The sequence below is a fragment of the Haplochromis burtoni genome, unplaced genomic scaffold (assembly GCF_018398535.1).
Source record: "Haplochromis burtoni strain Fernald_Lab_line unplaced genomic scaffold, NCSU_Asbu1 Contig_137, whole genome shotgun sequence".
NCBI classification, from domain to species: Eukaryota; Metazoa; Chordata; class Actinopteri; order Cichliformes; family Cichlidae; genus Haplochromis; species Haplochromis burtoni.
Genome location: NW_024582498.1, coordinates 863941 through 884229, shown reverse-complemented (window position 1 = coordinate 884229; position 20289 = coordinate 863941). Strand labels below are relative to the sequence as shown.

The 20289-nt window shown below is 42.1% G+C and overlaps 1 protein-coding gene across 7 annotated transcripts in view; it reads left to right on the top strand.

The window, feature by feature from the left end:
• Positions 1–10226: 10226 nt before the first annotated feature.
• The window catches only part of znf462 (zinc finger protein 462), a 53723-nt gene continuing 43660 nt past the window's right edge, over positions 10227–20289 (top strand). For 4 of the 7 annotated variants that reach the window (XM_042224415.1, XM_042224417.1, XM_042224416.1 and 1 more), the window contains exon 1: positions 10227–10580. The gene's annotated coding sequence lies outside the window, so the exon portion shown is untranslated. The other 3 variants (XM_005931197.3, XM_005931198.3, XM_014336464.2) reach the window with 3 other exon arrangements.

Sequence of the window (20289 nt, the reverse complement as noted above, 5' to 3'; positions counted from 1 at the left end):
GTTGGCTGCGGGTTTTGCAAGGCTTATGACTCCTGCTGAGGGTGTGGATCCATCACTACTTGCCTGCTCTCCTCTTCTCCTCGCTATTCAGATGTGGAGGAAGAGAGAAAGAGGAGAGCTGGAGGGAAAAGGAAAGAGCTCTTGATCACCTGCTTTGTCTGAAGTGAGTCACCTTGCAAATATATGAATAGCAAATGCAGGAAAAGTAATCTGGTGGCGCACTGGTACATCCTCCTATTTGCATACCTGCCAGCCCTTGTAGTTAGCTCCTGCATTTCAGGACTTGGCACCTTAGATACGCTTGGGTATGCATGGATTTTCTTCCTTTTTTCAACAGCTCTGTCCATTTCTTCTTCTATTTCACCCTCCTTTGTCTCCTTCTCAGCCCCGTCCATCTTTTCTCCTCATCTATTTGCTTCTTTTCTTCTCCACCCCATCCCCCCACCTCACTCACCCTTTTCCCCTCATGTCTCCCTCAGACATCAGGGCATATTTCCCCCCCGGCAGGATGCATGACAAGGGAGCAGGTGGAACGGAGAGCAAATGACAAATCTCTCTCTCGCCATCTCTCCCACTGTCCTGCCAGAGGCCCTCTTTGGCTGTTTCCTCCCTCCTTCCAGCACCTTTCCATCCTATCTGACCGCATTGATATTCAAATCTGCCCCGGCTGCGTTCCATCTCCTCTCATCGTGAAGGTCTCACCAAACCAAAGAGAGAGGAAAAAAGTTCCCCACTTTGACTCAACAGTTGGATATATGAAATTGACTTATGCTATGGTTTGTGCTTTGCAGACTCATTTCCATGTTACTAACCTAAGGTCACTGATTAAATCAGCTGAAGGTGGTTAATAAAACACTTTCAGACTGCTTAAGAAAAAAATATCCAACCCCATTCTCTTCTGTATATCTCAGATCTGTGGGTATATTGTGTGTCCATATGTCTGTCTGCATGTAGCTGCTTCTGCAAACACAATTCTCAGCTAGAGATGAGTTCGAAAAGACTGTTTGTGTGTCTGTTGCTGTTACTGACTTTGTCCCACGTGGCATGTGAGTGGAGCCAACGTCTCACATCTGGCCATGAGCAATCATTATCTTTGCCTTCTTCTCTCTGATGAATCTGCCCCAGCTCCTCGCCGAGGAGCTGGGCTTTATTTAATGGGCTCTTTCAGCCGTGGTTTGCTAGGCGGAAGCCTCTTACAAACCCATTTAAAGAAGGGTCTATGGATTTCATGGCTCCCCGGGCGCTCTCTCCTTCTTTCAATAAGGTGAAGTCCAAGGCTTTATCCATCAGTCAATGGGCCAGGGGAACAGTGGATGCAGCAGTTTTTAATCCCAGAGATGACACTGTCCACTATATGCTTGGCTGTTCTCTGATAGGAGGGCCTTCCTTGCGCAGCTCTCACCTGGGGACTTTAAAGTTCCTGTGGCAGAGCAGATTTATTGTTGCATAGATGGGGATAAAGACTGGGCACCTTGGACTGTGCCAGCAGACAGAAACATAGATAAAAGTACGAGGCAGCGACAGAGAAAGAAGATGCAAGCAGATTTGGGTGGAGTAGTATGCGTAGATTTTATATTGGCTGCACAAAATGTCTTTACTTTCTGCCTTTGCATCATCTATGTACTGTCAACATCAATTTCTGCCAATAGTTGTATGTGTAATTGAGATGGCCTATGAGACAAGGACAACATAATAATATAATACTAACAACAGTGGAATGTATTTGTGTAACACCTCTCGCGCTTAAGATGTACCTCAAAATGATTTAAATGAAGCTACAAAGAGTCACAGACTAAAGAACATTTTGAGTAAAAATGCTAGCTATAACATCAGCATAGCAACATGTGATGAACATACTGATGTTTAGCAGGTGTAATATTTGCTACATTACTATGTTCAGATTATTACTTTGCTTAGCAAAATTTGCATATATCTGCATGGCATGTAGAACAGTATGTGAAAGTCATGTCCTTAAGACATAGGAAAGAAATCCTGCAGAGACCTGACACAGAGCCTAAGAGATCTGGCCCTTCTGTTGATCCATGTTGCCAGTACATAGTAGAAGGTCAGGAGTACAGTGAGGTACAATAGTGTCTTAGTGCACTTAGTGGGGATAGGTTAATTGGTTAATCCAAATTGCCCATAGGTGTGAATGTGCGAGTGAATGAGAGTGCGAATGGTTGTCTGTCTCTGTGTGTTAGCCCTGCGACAGACTGGCGACCTGTCCAGGGTGTACCCCGCCTCTCGCCCTATGACAGCTGGGATAGGCTCCAGCGCCCCCCGCGACCCTGAACAGGATAAGCGGACGCGAATGGATGGATGGACTATCTGTAAAGTAAATCAGTAAAGGTTTGGGGCTGCATTTCAGCCAGTGGTGTTGTGGATCTTGTCAAAATTGATGGTATTATAAATGCAGAAAAGCATTTTTATCCAATACGCAATACTATTCAGTTTCATTTTTTCATCATGACAATCATCCCAAACACACTGCCAGTAGAGTAAAAGCACACCTGGATAGAAAAACACAGTGGAACACTAGCAGTCATGGACTGGCCTTCCCACAGCCCAGACCTTAGCGCTATTGATGCAAGAGTGGGATCACTGTGACAGAGAACAGAACAAAAAGCAGCCAACATCCAAAGATGAGCTTTAAATGTCCTACAAGAACCCGGGAGAATGATTCCTGAAGACTACTTAACAAATGACAAGAAAGCATGGCTCTAAGAGTTCGGGCTGCATTGAACAGTAAAGGTGACAAATTGACTTTCAGGCTTTTTAGAATTGTAGAACTGTATTTTTCAGAACTCTGCAGTCACCCTATATAGTCTGTTTCCATTCATGTTTGCATGTTTCAGTAGATAACCCATTTCCCATCAAAATCTAAAGAAATGAGGGGTGGCTAAAGACGATTTCACAGTGTTGTATAATGGCTAAATATCAAAGGAATAGTTTTATGCCCTGCTCTATTGCTGTTTACAACAACAAATGGCGTATGACAAAAGGGCTTATGAAACATCAGTGAGTCTTTTATTATTACCAATTAATTTTACTCTCGTTCTTTCCATCAGCCATTGGCATACTAATGAAAGGCTTAGCAGGTGTGGACAGATCAATGCATGATTTAGTTACTTAGAGGCAAATATAGTGCAGTCAATCCTCTCCTTTGATAAATCAGGACTGAGAAAAATCCACACCTCTTTCAGAAATCAAAGTATTTTCTATTCTAGTGGCCTGATTGTTCTCTGGAGAATTGCAGGGCAGTGGTTAATGGCATTATCAGATACAATCACTTCAGTGAGGTCAGAGAATGAGATCTTGAAAGCAATAAAATTCATCACAAAGAGAAATTAACCACCACCACCCACTCACACCCATAATGATATTTCTATTGTTCAAAAATATATAGCAACCCATCTAATCAGGTTTTAAACAATATCAAACAAAACTTTTTCATTTGTGCAAAAGTGAACACAAAAAAGACATTAGATTAAAATTGGCAAGTGCTACTATTAGCTGACCAGCTGAGTCAGGTGGCTGATAGAGACTGAATCGTGTTTTTGAAATACCATTTATGAGTAAGCATTTGGGATGTTTTTTGTTTTTTAACCGATGACTTGCCTACTTGCTAATCATTTGAGAAATGGCACAGGATCTACCCATGTGTACTGCATCCAGTCCTAATACACAAATTGTTCTTACTTCAGTGCCATCAGCGGGTCAGTCAGTCAACCATGAGGGATGTGAAGCATAAGCAAGAATGGCGGAGCAATCCTTCAGCCCTTGGAAAGGTAATATATTCACTGATAACATCAACAGATTAGGAGATCATAGCCAAATGAGTTATGGAAAGGTTATGAAAACCACTGGGCAGCAGTTTTCTGACATTCTAATGCCAAGGTGGTTCTGTCATGTTCAGATGACAAATAAATGTCTTCTTCAAACAATGTATGTAGGTCTACATGAAAAAACTTCAATCTACTTAGATGTGTACCAAAATAAATTGCTTTATATGTATTAAATGCTAATTGAAGTAAACACATTGCATACTGTTTGTCTAGTTCCTCTTACCTTTAGCATGTTATACCTTTCATATCTTTAATGAAATGTTTGCATCAGTCCATTATTTTGTCTGCTGTCAGAAATTGCTAGGAAGCACAAAATTTAAAATGCTCTTTGTCCCAAAGACATGAGATTCAGAGTTTTGATCCAAATACGGGATTCAAACTTTACAAAAAGTCAGTCATTTATTGAGGCTGATCAAAATACACCAAATATTAAATGCAAAAACCAAATTCTCACAGAAACAAGGAGCGGGGGATTGGGGCACAGCTGGGGAGTATAATAGATACTCAAAAACAGAGGAGAAGACAGGACGATTTAGGGACAAAGAGCACCATGACACACAGATGAGGAATTAAACCACAAAACCTTTGGACAGACCAACGTGGAGATGTTTGGCCAAAATTCACAAGCATGGTGGGAGAGGGATCACCTTGCAGTTAAGGAACTGACCATGAACTCAGTATACCATGAGTGTAAATGCTAACACTTAACAAGAATGAGACAAGAACCACAAAGACAAGGAGGGGGAAACTAATGCAAATACTAATGAAGATACAGTGCTGTGAAAAAGTATTTGCCCCCTTCCTGATTACTGCCGCCACGGATGATATGTTTTTGATAGTGTTTACCTGCGCGCTTACGTGAGAATCATTCTGTCTGAAAATACAATAAGGCAAAATGTTTTGGAGAATTCAGATTACACTTTGTAGGGGTGCAGAGTTGGGTCGTGTTGACAATTTATTAAAACTTGGCTTACATCCACCAAGGTCTACTTAATAAGCTATTGGTTATCTATCCATTCGCTTCCGCTTATCATTTTTTCAGGGGCGCTGGAGCCCATCCCAGCTGTCATAGGGTGAGAGGCAGGGTACACTCTGGACAGGTCCCCAGTCTGTCACGGGGCTAACACACAGAGACAAACAACCATTCGCACTCACATTCACACCTATGGGCAATTTAGATTGATCAATTAACCTATATGTCATTGGACTGTGGGAGTAAGGCAGAGTACCCAGGAAGAACCCACGCAAACACGGGGAGAACATGCAAACTCCACGCAGAAAGACCCCGGCCTGATGGTGGAATTGAACTCAGGACCTTCGTGCTGTGTGGCAAGAGTAAGAGTACTGGCATAACCACCATGCCACAATACTGTTATTGGTTAAAAATTTGAAGAAGAAAAAAAAAGCCTTATAACATAGAAATTATGATTTCTACACACCTGTAATGTCAACATATAAAAAGTGTCACATTAAGATTCGAAATATCATGGTACATTTGACCTCTGATCTCTTAATAGATTGATCTAAAGTGATAATAAGGCTATACAGAGATATTTAAAAATGTTTCTTACTCCCATTACTTGTTGTCATGATCCAAGCAGCCAGGAACACACAGGCACAAATGTAATCTTCAAAAATGGGTTTTATTATACCCCCAAAAAGGACAAGATGATTACAAAAATTCAAAATGACAAAAATAAAGTTTTTAAGAACCAAGTGGGCCCATAAAAGAGGTTAACTAACAGAACACTACTCAAAAGCCACTTAACAAAAACATAACTCAACAAACTGACCTGCCCATATGAGAAACAGCTCCAGTTATATAGCAGATGAATAAACCATTATATACACCAAAGGTGAAAACTAAAGAGATAACAGCTAACCATCATTCAAGAAGAACCCCATTCCCCCTGCATGATCACAATAGATGGTCCAGTCCACTTTATTGGCTTCTGCATTTAAACCAGCTCCGCCCTCAGCCAAACCAGGAAGGATGGGAGTGGAGGTCAGGTAACTCAGAAAGAACAGAAATATAATCAATATAACATACCTATATAAAATAACAAACAATGCAAAGCAAAGTCTATGCCACCATTTGGGCTATAGCTTAGTGCTGTCATGCATTACAGGTAAACTCAAAATATCAAATTAGTTAACTTATGATCACAGAAGCTTTAGAGCATAACGTAAACATAAGACAAAAGACCAAATGAATATTACCCAAGTATCTCAACTGTGTGGTCGCATGCAGCCATCACACTTGTATTAACAACATATAGGCAAAGGCAATGATATATGGGGATTATAAATATGACATTACTTTGGACCTCTGACCTCTTCTTCAAGGTCAAATATGGTCAAACCGTCATAAAAAAAAACTATCTTTGAAATTACTTTCTGTTTGTATTAGCAACATTTCAAAAATGACCTTCTTATATGGGGATTCTAAATATCGGATTATACTTTGCATCCAAGTATCATGTCACACTTAACTTCTGACCTCACTTTTACCTTTCATGTTCATCTTTCTTTCATGTGTCATAGCAACAGAAAGCGATTGAGCTGCCCAGTTAGTAAAAAATATACCGTAGCATAATATTATGTAATAAGTCCAAGTTGTTCATGGCCAGTTATTTACAAATCAATACCTATTATTCATTACTCCTACGTAAAGATTGTATACAAAATATAATACTATTCCTTTAAAATAAACACTGCCAGAAAGATGTTCAGGCTTCTGGAAGAAAGTTAAACATTCACAAAAAAGTGGAGGAGTGCAACAGTTTCTAGTAATCCTTAAAAGACATATAAAGACAGTTAAAGGGCTTAACTATATAAAATAGTAGTTCAAGCATTAATAATTCAGGATCATTTATCCATTTAGGCCTAAGCCGTGGTAATTTGCTGAATGTAACATCTCTGTCTAAAGGTCCTTGCAGGCAGCAGTTAGTGGATTTATTTCCACTTTATACACATTGTAATGGTGTGTTTTGTAATTTAAGAGATATATCAAAAATGCAATGACAGTTTAAAAGAAGTTATTCTGGGAAATACATACAGAAAGAAACTGTATGAGTTTCTTTTTCTTTCATCATAATCTCGTACATTTAAACGGAGTACATATTTAAAAATCTGTCCGACAACTGAAATAATTATTTCATTGCCTGCTTGATTACAAGAAAATTACGTCACGACAGAACTGGCACAAACAGTTCGTGTGCACTTTGTTGTGCTCATTGTGAACGTACGTGTGCTGTTATGCTGTGAAAGGGGGGGGAAATGAGAATTTAAGAGGACACAGGCAGCATGTTTAGACCTGTAGCTGAAGGTAGATGTCCATGAAAAGTCCCGTAACAGCAGCAATCATTTAATCCGCTTGTATCACCTCTGTCTATGTGTGGTCACATATCTAGCAACTTTTGCTGACCCAAATGCTGTAGGACTCAATTTAAGTGTTTCTGAGTTCCAAAAGACTCCGAAAAGCATTTAAGAACATATACAACACAAAATATCTGTTAAACTGATTCTTTTTATTTGCAAAACTCTTAAGAAATAATTGACTGAATTAACTGAAGACCCTCGTTTTTAATTAGCAGTAAATATTTACACTGAAATGGTGGCACGCTGATGTAAGCGTATCCAAAAAGTCATCGGTCACCTTCTAAATCTGTACAACACCTCCTCTGCTCCCGCTCTCCCACTGCTCAGACCATCTGAATCCCTGACGACGGGTCTGTTTTTAGCTGCGCCGGGTGGAGGCCTGGCACGGTGTGAGGGGGAGGCCGGACCAGTGGGGATGTCCTGGCGCAGTCTGTCCCACGCTGCACGCTGGTCTCCTGGCCATCCCATATTAATCAGATTTGCCGCAGCAGCCATATGTCCAAGCAGCGTGATAAACCCCGGCTGCTACCTGGCACCCAAAGGACTCACTGTCAACAGAGTGTGTGTACGTCTGTGCAGGTGTGTATATTTCACAAGTCTTTTACTCCAGAGACATTCCTTCAAAGATCTGTTGAGACATCAAAAATGCTTGGCATGAATATCTTAGGCCTTTTCTGTTTGTGTGTGTGTTTCTTTTTCTTTGAGATGCTCTGACTTAAAAAGAAAATATATAACACAGGTTATGAGCAATAACCCTGAAGGAGGGGGAAGTCACTTTTGGGCCAAATGATCATTTGCCACAGTGTTTGGGAAATACATGGGGCTATGTACGTCACGGCGACAGAAGAACTGGCACAATGGAAGTGCATTAACAAAGGCCGAGTCCTGTTTCCATCTGTCACCTTATGCTTATAAGCACTGTATACATTTCATATTTGCACATGACTCAGCTCACAAGGTGTCACATTTTAGACACCACTTGTATCACACTGCTTAGTAGTGTTGCGGAGAATCTACTCGAGCATTAGCTCTGCTGACACGAGCAGCGGCGATGGTGATAGAAAGAGTGACTGAATATAATTTGCTAACCCAAGCTTTCTATTAAATTCAAGACAAAAAAAAAATGCATTCCACAATCCATAATTCATAACCGAACCTCGCAAGAGGCAACATCAACACTTGTCAAACATGATTAACTACGTCTGTATCTTACACAAATTTAATTCCTCTCTGTGTCTCTGCCTGTAAATCAGGCAACAATCACCAGTGAGCATGCTCACAAGATTTGTGGCTGAGGTTTTTTGTGGGTTTGAATGTCACAGGAAAGGAAAAGTTTCTGGAATCCAAACTACTTCTCCCCCCCCCCTTTTTTTTTTTTTGCTTAATGAATAAAACCTTGAAGCACACAGAACATCTCAGATCTTTGTTTGAACAATCAGGGCAGACGGGCTTTTCTGTCTTCTGTCTTGAAAAGACAAAACAACAAACAACCAATCTCCTTGTGCACATCATGTAGAGTGAAGTAATTACTCTGCGTGAGTATTAAAGAGTAATCACATCGGCCTTTAGATGAACATAGCGCAACTATTACATATACTGTACAGTATTAATAAGCACGTTTTACCACCATTTACACATATGCAAGTGTAGTCAAGTAGATGCAATGAAAGGAAATTGAGTTTTATTGGGTGGTTTGTATATTGCATGGCTTACACACAGTGCTTGCACCAAAGATCTTCAACAACAAGAAGAACAAAGAGTCCAGAAACAGATGGTATTACCCCCTACCCTGCCCCCTCTCCCCCCCAGGGTCCTGATATCAACAACATGGAATCAGACTGGGATTACATGAAAAAACAGAAGCAAACGAGACAGCCTAAATCCACTGAAGAACCACAACAAGGTCTCCAAGATACACAGAGCCACCTAACTGCTGCCGAACCAAACACAGATCTCCATTTTTAATAAAGTTTTTAAAAAATGATTTCATTTCATTTTAGGTTAACTGATAAGTAAAAACTACCAATGACAAAAGACGCTTGCTTTAAAGCAAATACTTGCAACTTCAGCCCAATTCTGCAGCTGCAACTGCATTTATGTGAAAAATCAAAGTGCCTGACATCATACAAAGCTTTTAAATATTCAGACATGCAGTGTGTGACAATAAGCTGTTGCCATATCAGAAATATTGTGCAGAGATATAATGTAAACAGCATCGATTTAAAAGAAAGCCCATACATAACAGGTAAAAATATACACTTCTTCCCAACAAAAAGTCATGGAGGGAGACACATTTCCCCGCTCACATTGTAGTTACTCAACCACTCAAGGTAGACTCTTCTTCTCACTACCCACCCACCCATGCGTGCCCTTCCTGCCGCTCAAACCCCCACCCACTCACCCACCCACCCACCGTTTACACTGCCATACATCTGAGCAGGACCCAGCACCTTTTGTCTTGGGCTCCCTCCTTTGTTAGTGGCTGGTGGACACAGCAGCAGCAGTCTGCATGCCGCATGTCTACAGTAACAGGGAAGTGACAGAAAACTGCATCTCATCAGCCATTTACCTATTTTTTTTTCTGACTATCAATCAAGCATAAAATATATATATTAAAAAATATTAAATCTAATATACATATATAGAATTATATATAATTAATTGTTTAATTTAATTTAAATAGAATACTTTGAATTCTTGATTTTTTATTATTTGGATGAAAACAATAAACCTTTTGTTTGTCAGTCACTGGGAGATTTTTTTAGATTCTATATTTTATATATATTGGGATGTGTAAAAATATACAGTTTAAATTATATTTATCTTTTAATATCGGGGTGTGTATAGTGAATCTGTGTATCTATGTGTCTATCTGTGTGTTTGGTTGACTTGGGAAGCAGCATCACCACCAAAGTGAACTGCAGATAACCTCATGACGTTGCAGACATGGTATGCAACCCTATATAAAATTGACGGTGGCCGCATGTATCTGGTGGTGGTCTGCGTCGCTTGATAAGGCTTTGCAGACTATCTGACTTCAGTCTAGATGAAGGATGAGCTTCTCAGGCACAGACGTTGTCCATCCTGCTGATGCTCCCTCGTCTCATCGTAAACTCTTGTGCACCCTCTGGTGCTTGCTAGTCTCCCAAACTTCTTTGTGTAGCCTGCTTTGCAGATTGTCTTCCTTGTCTGTGTGGTTGCTCATTATTCAGAGACAGACGGATCTCAGGTCATCTGCAGCTGCAGCAAAGGAGAAGCAGGAAAGATGGCGATCATCCACTAGACCGACCGAGCGCACGCATGAAATACGGAGGACAACTTTTGGGAGGATCGCTTGAGGAGAAGATTGTACCAGTGAGTTTTTTGTGTGTGTGCTCTTGCTCTATATTTCCAGTTTCGTCAAGATTTCGGCTGAGCTTTCAAGGTCTGCGAGAACGTCGGTATGGTAGATCATGGGATATAATTTGGAGAGCGCCTCGTGAATGACCTGGAAAGAGCTGATCTCCCCTCGTTTCTCCCCCTTTTTTTTTGTAGTCGAGGTCCATGCTACCACTGAGAAGGAAGTCGGGGCGAGATTTTCTCCTCTCTCTCTCTTTTTTAATCGGGTGGTCGCTCTTGCTGGCACCCGTGCAGCCAAAGTCAAGTGGGTCTTCTCGCTTCCCAGTTAATATCCTAACCAGCCTAGCGCTTCCTCGCTATGTCGCCTTTCGGTTTGTTGTCAAAGTGACACAAGGAAATGGACGCGGCGGTGTAAAGAGGCTCGCCTGCGTGTTTCGGCAGCACCGGAGCGCCAGTGTTTTGTTATTCTGACATGTCTGGTCAGGGGAATTATTGGCCCCGGCTGTGCACCCCCCCCTCTCTTCGACCGTGCGTGTTGTTGCGCGTTAGCTTCATGGAGAAGCCATTGCACGGATTGCTCTCCTTTACCAACCAGCCTCCATTAGCGACACAGTGGAGCTGGCATAGCCGCTGGTCCAGTCTCTCACACACACACACACCATGAAAAGCCATGTCCACTGTGTGGAGGCTATATGCGCTCTCCACCTCCCCTTGCTTCTCTCAATTTTTAAAAAGGAAACCTTAACGTGGTGGCGATTTTTGAGTCCACAGTGCTGGAGCTACTACACGTCTTGCTGGTCGTGAAATCAATTTAAAAGCGCAGTGTGGCTTCTTCTTCTGCTCTTTCTTTTTAGATGTTTTTTTTTTTTTTTTTTTTAATTCAAACGGGTTTTTTTGGTCCTTCTTTTGCTTTTCTTCTTGGGTGCTTCTTGCTACACTGTTAACCCGCATGTGCCCTTGCACTGTTTTGGATGTCTATTTGCTGTCACTGGTCTCAAGTCAGGTATGTCACACTAGTGAGGGCTTCACCATAAAATGGAGGAAGGCAGATGAGTATCCAAGGAGAGCCCTGGAGTCAGATAGGCAGGATCTCCCCCCCCACCTCCCCCCCTCACGCCAGAACAAAGGTTGTGTTTAGAAAAAGAAAGAAAGAGAGAGAAGGGGGGGTTAAAAAAAAGAAAGGCTCGGCCACATCCTCTTCTTCCTCCTCTTCTGCTTCGTTTTCAGCTCGGAAGTTTTAGTCTAAGAGGAAGCAGAAGAACTCTAAAAAGTGAGGTTAGATCCTCCAGTGTGTGTGTTTGTGTGTGTGGGGGGCCTTTCGAGGTTAACTTCTTCATTTTTAACCCCTGGCTTGCTTGTTTAAGTCATCTTGATTTGAAAAACTTGCTTTTCAAATATTTCTTTATTTTTGCTAGAGATGTACTGCTGAGGCTTCTGGAAAGTGTGCGCTTGTGATTGGCTGGGGGGGAGCACATGGATGAGACAGGAATCCTAAGGCTCAATAATGCAGTGTTTTGACCATGCAAGTAGTTAATGTTCAACAAAAAGTGGAGTCAACACACACACTCACACATGCTCTCTCGCTCTCTTCTCTCTCTTCTGGTTGAGTGTGTGAGGGTGAAGTAATGACTGTCGCAAACAGTTTCTTAAAGGAAGTTCTCAAGAAGATTCTTTTTTCTTCTTCTTCTTTTTTTACTCCGTGCTCTGGTCAGACGAGGGTTCAGATACTGTCATGAATGTGCTTTAAATTTTGCTCCCTTATGGCTTCCCCATAATTTGCAAAGGAAGCAGGAGCCTCCACTGTGCACGTTACTGTAAGGCTCTACAGACTTATTTGGGACTTATTTGAGATTCTGGGTCCTTTTGGAAAACTTATTTTAGACTTGCGATTGAGGTTGTTGGTCATTTATTAACAGCCTCTCGGTTGCAATGCGCTCCGCGTTCGCTCTGCAAGCCTTGGGTGACTTTTCACACATTATATCCAAAAGGTGTCTGTTGACCAGCCTGGCAGGAGAGTGTGGGGGTGGGGGGCTTGAAAGCTGTAGTGTGTTTGTCTGTGTGTGGGTAGACGTTCTGTGTGTGTGTGTGTGTGTGACAGAGAAGGAGAGAGAGGGAGTGTGTGAGGTTGTGCTACGCTCTGCAGTTCCCCTGGCCGCTGTGTGAAATCTTGCTGACAAGGAGACTGTGAGCTTGACACACTGTGCTGCGACAATGCCGGGGCTGAGAGGAGCAATCAAAATGGTGGCGAGGCTCCTTCTCCCCGGCGTGGCAGGGCAAACAGGTTCTCGAGGAGGAGCCAATAGAGGACAGAGACGGGCAGGAATCTGCTGCGGCGACACATTTGCCTCGCTGCAATGCAATGGATGCAGTCAGGTGGATGGTGGATGTTCTGCAGAAACAAGCCCCCGTGATCGCAGTGTTTTGTTCCCGCTCGGAGTGTGCTTCTCTTTGCACTTGCAGTTCCTGTAATAACTTTCACAAGTCTCCAGCACATTCGTGGCCTATTCGTACTACGCTGGCGGGTGACCTATAGTCATATACCAAAGCCCCCTGGACTCTGTGAGGGCCCCTGAAGTTCCCTGTAGGAATTTCTTTGTTATAATTCGGCAAATGACACTCATGTGTGGCAGTAACATGTATATGTGCCACACATATGAATTAAAAACTGAACAACACAGGGTCCTTAAAGTGGCTCCTGTATTTTTACATAGCCTGGAAGGCCACTATCTGTAACGGCCATAAGAAAATCAATCTCTCCTTGGGAAATATGTATTTTGTAAGTGGAAACTAGTGTGCTGGTAAACAAAATAGGCTTGGAATTTAGACTGTAAATAAGAGGAAACATCTTGTGCCCCTTTCCTGCTTGTATTTCTGAGACTAAACTAAGAATTTCACAGAGCCAGAATGCTCTACTCAAATTTGATCTTGGACTTTTCCGCTGCTCTGTTTAGTGTTTCACTCTTCTGCTCGCTTCGTGTCTACAAAAGCATTTCTCTGCTGGTGTAATCATCACCAGTGTTGTACAGAAAACCTTGGGGCAGGGCTGTGTGGGAGCACATGTGTTGGGTCTTTGAGCTGCATGTTTCTGAATGATCTTCTAAGATTTAACTGAAGTCATGTGATGACACGAGCAGATGTGCACCATCATGTTGGACTGAAAGGCTATCGCTGAATGTCCCAATGCGCATTCCCTTCTTCCTGTTGTCTCACTCTTCCTGTTTTATTCTGAAAGTCCCGACCAAATGCCGTGACACTGTGACCTCCACTGCTCGATTACTGTTTGTTCTAAAGAGACTACACCTCCAGGACCTGTAGTAATTCCAGCGAATGTTGCCTTAATTTGCATTAAGTTTGAAGTGGAGAATGGCAGTTGGGCAGTGCTGTTGTTTGTTTAGTAATAAATGGTCTGAAAAGCAGATCAAGATCATCTCTGATCGGGTCCCCCTCTCACTTGTGATGTGGTACAGCAGACAGTAGTGTTTTGGGTTTTATTTTATTCTTTTGATGGACCACTTTCTGTCTGACTGAATATTTGCATGTAGCGCACGCTCGTATCAAACTGTTTGAATTTTAGCGCGGCATAGAAAGAAAATTTTAATACTCAGTGTTACCATAGCTCAGCTTTAAGGTGGCGGGGGGAGGAATTACATAACTGGATTTGTTTGCAAGGTTTTTCAGGATTATGTTAGAAAAGCTTGACAGAGAGGACGGAGGATCAAACAAGAGAGACTTCTGTGATGGTTTGAATGCTCGGAGGAAGTGGTCATGAAGCTCATCACCCCCCTCTACACACACAAACACACATACATGCATACAGCTGCTCTCTCTGTCCTTCCCTCCCCTCCCTCCATCTCTTACTCACTCACTCACACTGGGTGATGCACGTCTCCATTCTTCTCTACCTGGGGCACTGAAGAAGGCTAAGGAGACGCACAAAAGCAAATTGAAATGCTCCAGTGAGTGCTTTCTTGACGTGATGCATGGCTCACAAGATGCAAGTGTAGCAGCAGGGCCAGGCTGCAAGTGTAGATCCAAAACACCACAGTCATCACAGCACAGCTGCAAGGGGGGAAAAAAACCCCTCACTATTTTCTCCTGACCTTCCTGCCTTCATAAGTAGCCACCAAACACATGCATGCTCTTACAATATGCCCAAACCTGCTCTGCCCATCTGAATAATTTAATGCTGTTTAACTGTAGCGGGTATATTTGAAGAACTAAAAGGCAATATCATGTCAGGGTTTAAGTGGAACAAGGAAGTAGCTTCTTAGAGGTGTCATTCCAGTTTCTGTTGTCAGTTGCGACGTTATACTGCTGCAAAACTGGTTCCTCCTCTCTGCTTTCCATCAGAACATCAACAATTCAACTGTGTCCCGAGGAAGAGAAAAAAATGCTTGTGTAGCTCAGTGAAGCTTGCAGTTGTGCCCTACCTTTATCTAGATCTGCTGATCTTTTCAGCGTGCATATTTTAGGCATGCGAGGGACTCGTTTTGTTGAAATTCAAGGTCTAAAGTGGCCGTGCTGAAGAGACAGCTCGTCTGGTGGGATAAATTAAGCAGTCTACACAGCGTCCTCAGGTTTCCAGCCTAAATTCAGGATTTGTGCTGTTCTCTGCTAAGACACAGTGAACCAGCTCTGTCAGTCTCGAGCTGCCTGTGGTGGGGAGGAAGGAAAAAAAAAAAGGAGAAAAAAATTCTTTGGAGACGCCCGTTCCTTGGGCAGTGTGGTGCCACCAGACAAGGCCTTCATTGAGCAGAAACAGGAGTGGTCTTGTAGATGGGATCCACAGTGGCTCAGCTTCCGAAGCAACAGAACTGTCCAAGGACGATTAAATATTTAAGAGCTTGGAAAGGAGGTCTCAGTGGTAAGTTAATATTGATGGGTCTCATCTTTCCCTTCTCAAACTTGTTGAGTTGACTCAAGAGGTTGGTTTAGCAGGTCTGGAGAGGAACCTACCTTCTTTTCTTCTTAAAAAACTTTGAACCTTCACAGAGTTTGTTTGCAGCTGACTTTTGAATTTTTCTGACCCCCCCCCCCCCCCCCCCCTTTTTTTTTCAGCTTCTTCCTGTGTCCTCTCATGGTCACTGTGAAACACTCCATCCTGGCTAGCTTGTAACCTCACCCAGTCCTTGTAACTGTAGTAACTGCCATGTCAGGCTTACAAGGAAGTCAGCATTGCAAGCTTTTCTGGCATTTGTCCACTGAGCACTACTTACAAGAAACCCTTCAGTGCATCTTGCAGTCCTTTCATGTAATCCTTTCCCCCCCCTTTCCTTACTTTTTTTGTGAATTGGGCGAATAGAATACAACCAAAAGACATTTTGATGTGTAAAATGGAAAAACAGGAGTAAAATTCCTGTTGCCTCCAGCCTCAGCCTCCAGCTGAGGGTAATTCTCCTGACAGTAAGTAGGCATTTCAGTTATACTAAACATTTCCCTCGATTGTAAAGTTTGGTACCTCAAGAGCAAAACTTCGGGGTCATTTATGGACAATTTTTGTGAGATGATGCCGATTTATCTGAGACAGCAGTGGATTGATTTACGTCAGGAAATGGTTTCCTAGGAGAGATGGGCTTCAAGGCTGCACGGAATGCAAGGTTTCCTGGACCTAATTGTCCTTGTGGAAAAACACTTCCTGGTTTCTCTCCAAGATCTGTCCTTCACTTGCCCCACTCTTGTTTGTTTAGCCCATGAACCCTCATGTTTCACTTTGGAGAGATCTGACTCAAGCATGTCTTCGGGCTCATGTGTCTGACTTATGTGTGTGTTGTGCAGAGCAACTGCTTTTTTATTGTTTTTTTTTATTGCTCTAAGCACTAACTTGTGTACACATACATCTTTTGTCAGGATTTTTTTTTTCTCTTTTAAGCTCAAGGGAAGAAACCTCTCGAGAAAACCAAAAATATCTACTTATTCCCATATAAAATTGTAAAAATAATCACGCCTGAGGCTATTAATTAAATTGTGCACTTAATCATTTTTGGATGGAATATTTAATCGTGTTGCTGAGGGTTGCCCCAAGTTTTCCTCTCTTATGCTTTTCAGTGTAGAAAAGAAGCTCTAACCTCTTTCATGGAAATCTTGATTAGACCACGTTAGGTCGCCCATATAAGTATGATGTCGCTCGCAGAAGGTTCAGGACGCGACATCGCCTCTAAAGTGTACTCGACCGGGCGGTCGAAGGAGCCACGTTTTAGATGCACGACAATCAGATCTGGGCTCTTGTCTTCACCCTCGGAAGAACAGCAAAAGGCAGGTTCGCAGGAGGCCATCTTTGCAGTTCACAAAACCACACTTTTCACTTCTGCTTTTCTCGCTGACTGCAATGACAGCGTGCAGAGGAACCGACAGGAGGGGAAGCAGCTTGCTCAGGTCTGCGCTCTTAAAGTTAAACACTTCCATCTGTGTAACAAGATAGCAGAGGCAGCTCCACTCAGCTGAGCAGGACAGTCAAAGACCTTGAGGAGCACAAAATGGTGGATGGCCATACCACTGATTCTCCAGCGTGATTGGCTGCGTGTCTCCTTGGCCACTGTGGGGCTGGCTGTGTGAAATGGAGTCCTCTGTGCTGAGCGTTGGCCCAGCCTCAGCTCTGATGCAGAAGATAATTCTGTCAGCCTCGAGAGAGAGAGACGAGAGAGCAGCCAAGTGAGGTGACTATACTAAAAGAAGGCAGAGGACTCGAGCCATGTTTGTGTCTGCTTGCTTCTGTTTCTTATCTTCTAATCTGCTGTCCTACTTGATCTCCCGGGTTCTGATTTCTATTATTAGCTATTTAAAAATATATATTTTGGTGCTTTTTAGCTTTAAACAGACCTGTAACAGGTTAGGAAGGAATCAGTTGGGATTTATGTTTTGGCTTCGTTTGTAGGAATGAAGAAAGTGTCTGTGTAAGAGTGTTCGGTATCTCGGTATCTAACCTTCACACCCAGCAGGCTCAAGCTGAGGGATTTACCAGACCCTTGTTTTGCTGCTTTCAGCCTTGAAGGTCACATAAATATCTCTCAGGCTTGTGATTAAAACGCAAATTCACGAGATTTAAAAGAGTGTCAACGCTGCATATTAAGTGGACTTGTATTTTTTTTTCTTATTGGTTAGTTTTCACCATGACAACCTGAAGACGGCAGCCACACAGCAGATAACCATTAATGCTTGTCCCTTCCTAATCTGCTCGGTCATTATCATCTGTGCAAAAAAAAAAGGACCAAATGTTACTACTGAGTGCTCTGCAGTCATCCTCCTGTTCAGAAGGAACAATCTGAGCCCTTTGCTAAGCACAAAGGCTACCCTTGGTGCAAGGTTACTTGTACCATGATGGCCAGCTGCTTCTTCTTCTTCTTCTTCTGCTTTTTTTTTTTTGTTCCAATGCAGCTTTAGAGAGACATGGATTTGGCAAGTTGGATGTCTTTTGATTGACAAAGGGAATGTATTGCTTTGCAAAGTAAGTCTATATAGAGGTCAGCAAGTACACTGATGTTAAATGGAAAAGGCCAAGTGACTGGTGATGGGTGATGTCAGGTAACGTGTCAGAGAGACAGGCTGATCCAGGCGCTGTCTGACCTTGTATTATACATGACTGACATAAACTAGAAAGTTAAAAACAGGAAGAAGAAAAAGTATGCTTGATATATTTTTTTTTTTTATTCTTATTATTGAGGTCTGCATTTGAAACTGTTTTCGTGGTTCAGTTTATGTTTACTTGTTCTTGGTCAAGCTTTTTGCTATAAATGTGCATGTGTTTGTTTTTGTTTTTTTTTCCTTCTAGTTTTTTTGGAAGAGAAAGTTGTCACATTTTTCTGGGCTCATCATAGCATTCCAACTAGGTGCCATGCTAAAAGAATTCCAACTTTCCTCTTTTTGATGTGAGGATTTGCTTGAAGGCTTCAGTCACTCAAATACTTTGAGGTCCAGAGATCAAAATCTCTGGACTGGGGGGGCGTTGCTGACTTTTATTACAAAGGTGGCGTGTCTTCCTTTTGTTTAATGTCTTGACCGTGTGGCGAGTTGGGACCAGATGTTGTATTCTTGAGTTTCCTCTTTCAGCACGATTTCAATATAAATGTGCAGGCCAGTATTAATAATTGTATAAAAAAAAAACAACTTGTTCCTCCAGTTTTATTGTTCAGAGTTGGTGCATTATAACTGATACGGTGCCGCTTGCAAAAAAGTTAACTAACTTGAGGTTTAGAAGTAAAACTCACGGAGGGAAAATGTGAAGAAGCCACTGAATAACATCACAATTCGGGCTTTTGCAGTTTTTTAACGTTGTTTGCTCTTCTTTAGTTACACAGATATCATGCTGTATTGTGATACTATTGTAACTGCGTGCAGTGTATTGCAATAGCAATCAGTTTGAAGAGCAGTAACGATTTTCTAAACCTTTATCAACTGACACTAGAAAAACATATCTTTGTGTTTCATTTGGTTTCCCTTTAGTCATCTTAACGGTATGGAGGTTAGCCTACATGATCTTCTCAGTTACCCAGAATCCTTAAGGGTTGCCTGATCCTGCTGCGATGAGTTGTTTCTCTTTTACGCCCTTTGAATGTGACACTCGTGAAGGTCAGGCTGCGGCAGATCAGCAAAGCTTGCTGGATTGCAGCATCTGAAAGGCTCTGCACCTGCATTTAGCAGTCTCTCTGACACAAACCAGGATTACTGAGCTGGATGTTCACACAAATCTTCACTGCTTTTCATTCATTCTGCTCAATTGCAGTTAAAGTTTAGACACAAATGACTGCTGTTTGTCTATGCAAAAATGGGCTACTTCTGCTTTGTCTGCTGTTTTTGAGACTTGTGCTGATGTACGGTCCAGTGTTGCTTGTGTTCATTCTGATTAGAAAAAGCTGATTTTCCAACGTCAAAATAGTGCAGTTAATAAGCATAAAGAGCCTGCATGCTAAAAAAGTAACGTTTCAGATGGGGGAAAAAAAGGTAAAAAATTAGATGAAGGTTTTCTCTGAAACACAGCATAGATGGATGTCATGGAAGGAATTATAGAACCATGAGGACCACATGTAGATCAGGTCATCTTCCTATGATGGACACTTATAAAGAGGAAGCTCAAAAGAAAAAAACTACCAAGAGGCCAGCAGCAAGCTAAAAATATCTGAAGGACTATATAGCAGAGTCTGTCCACAACATGCAGTTAGCAAGAGATTCATGTGTTCTGCACACTTCTGAACTCTCTGCGGGGCAGCGGCATGAAGATTTCTCTTCTCCAAAAGGCACATTTTAATGTTGCAAGCATGTGGTTAATTCCCATGACAGGAAATGGAACTTGTGGTCCGATGAAATCAAGGTTGAATGTTTTGATCTTATTCGCCAAATATGGAGGAGTGGTACATTTCAGAGTGCAGGTCAAAACCTTTATACAGCTGTTGTGTAGATGGAAGAGAGAATAAATTCAGAAGGTTTTGAGAGAAAATGTCAATAGAAATATTTATCATGACTCTGACTGAAAATATTCCCGGGGTCTTTGGAAAAAACTGACTTTAGGAAGGCAGGAGAATCTCAGTCTTATGTTGGCGGACATTACGTGATATTAGTCATTATCAGCTGCCGGTCAAATCAAACCAAGTAAGGCTGAAGAATGTCTTTGGTCAGAGAGATGCTGTTTAGCTGGTTATGGTCGAGATTTTTAGCTTTAAGCAGACCTGTAACAGGTTAGGAAGGAATCAGTTGGGATTGATGTTTTTTTTATATATATATATATATATATATA